Genomic DNA, 1,797 nt, shown 5'->3' on the forward strand with positions numbered 1-1,797 from the left:
GAGCGCCGCTCGGGTGCTGACACGGGGCTCGGCCCCACCTCGCAGGGCACAGCGAGCATTCCGGCAGCGCTCTGGAAAACACCCGTGGCGGCTCACTTGGGTCGCTCCAACAAACGGGAATAGCTGAGCCCTGTCCGCGTGGTGCTTCGCGGACGTGGGGAACTCTGCAGCCAAGCACTGGTGCATGGTCTTCCCTCCCGTGGCTGAAGCGCGGCAGCCCCGTCCCTGCAGCTGGACACTGACGCCCTGGGCTGTGCCGGGCCCAGCGCTTGAGGAGCTCCTGCATGTTCGTTCTGGAGGTTCCTGAAGCAGTCCACACAGCCTCCTGAAGTACACGTGTGACTTCTGCAGGCCATCTGTGCCATCCCAGGGATCTGCTAGTACCCTGGTTGGTCATGGCGAGACCCAGCGAGAAACGCTGTACTCAGCCTCGACCAGACTCCCCGGAGAGAACAGATCCTCCCGAGGAATGGGTTTTAGCACCACCTCCATGGATCTGTCGCAAGGACTCTGGGAGGACTGCTGATCCAAGGAATTGTGTAGGATGGTAGTCAGGTGGTAAAACTGAGATTAGGATCCAGCACTGCTTTCCCAGATGGGGTAGGGAGGCAGTGTAGCAAACAAGGAGTCATTCATGCAAACTTACGTGCAAGTACCCCAAAGCACTGCAAATTCAAATACTGTTTGGGCCTCGTGGCATAGCACAGCTTCAGTCACAAGGGAGAAATAGCCTGTCAGCCCCTTGCTCTTCTCACCACGGCAATGGCGACTCATCCAGCCCCGTGCTCCCTATCCTCACAGCTTTGATCTGCTCTCAGCAGTCGAAGGAGGCTGGCGAGAAGCTGCGATAGGAGCTGTGAGGGTAGAACACGGGCTGCAGTGCTACGAGGCAGCCCACGCGTCTTCGCGACACCTCCGGCGCGCTGAGCCGCAGCCTGCGGCAGCTGCCTGTGCTCAGCAGCCCTGCATGGGCTGAGCCCCGCGGGTGCTGCAAGCGGGCTCCTTCCCCCTCACCACAATGCGTGTATTAATTGCCCTCTCTGATGGCGGTAACGATTGCTGTCGTGCTTGCGGTGCTGGAAACCAAACACCCTGCTGACAAGGTATCTGAAAAAAACCTAAGTGCATATCTTTGAAGTGTTGTGCTCAAGGCGATTTGCGGGGAGCTTTCTAGCTCTTTCTATAACCTAAAAGGGGAAAAAAAAAAAAAAAAAAGAATCATTGCACCTCCGCTGTCCAGCCTCCAGCACAGAAATAAACCCAGCAGCCTGGCTTGCCTGACAAGCTGTGAAGACTCAGCTAATCCTGTCCAGCTTATTCTCCACTCAGGGGCAATTTGTTCCTTTTAAACCTCTAACAGCACTTTGCCAAAGCTGCCATCAGAGAAATTGTGACATGAGCTGTGCAAATATTTACTCAGCCATTCCCACGCTGCTTCCCGAAGAGGTTATTGTTCCCCCCACTCCTCTGCCGGCACGAAGCACAGCCATGAGTTAATCTGGCGACCGCTATTAACATTAACACTCAGGTTTTACAAAACGCATTTGTTTCCAAAGTGTTTCCCTTAACAGGAAGCCCCCGGACCCTGCACGCATGCTCTAGCCCTCCACCACCAAAATAGCCAAAATCAGGCTCGGTACTCGTGGGTGCAGTCAACACCTATGCCACTCTGAAAAAACAAAACAAGCAATTGAGGCCCCAGCGAGGATCGAACTCGCGACCCCTGGTTTACAAGACCAGTGCTCTAACCACTGAGCTATGGAGCCACCTATCACTTCGGCCCCTGCCGCCGGCTCC

At 55.6% G+C, this 1,797-nt stretch overlaps 1 non-coding gene across 1 annotated transcript; it reads right to left on the bottom strand.

Moving 5' to 3' along the window:
* Positions 1–1,693: 1,693 nt before the first annotated feature.
* TRNAT-UGU lies at positions 1,694–1,766 on the bottom strand. Its single transcript has one exon. It is a non-coding gene; the product is annotated as a tRNA-Thr (tRNA).
* Positions 1,767–1,797: the final 31 nt, after the last annotated feature.

This window comes from Corvus brachyrhynchos, unplaced genomic scaffold (assembly GCF_000691975.1).
Source record: "Corvus brachyrhynchos isolate BGI_N302 unplaced genomic scaffold, ASM69197v1 scaffold1, whole genome shotgun sequence".
Lineage (NCBI taxonomy): Eukaryota > Metazoa > Chordata > Aves > Passeriformes > Corvidae > Corvus > Corvus brachyrhynchos.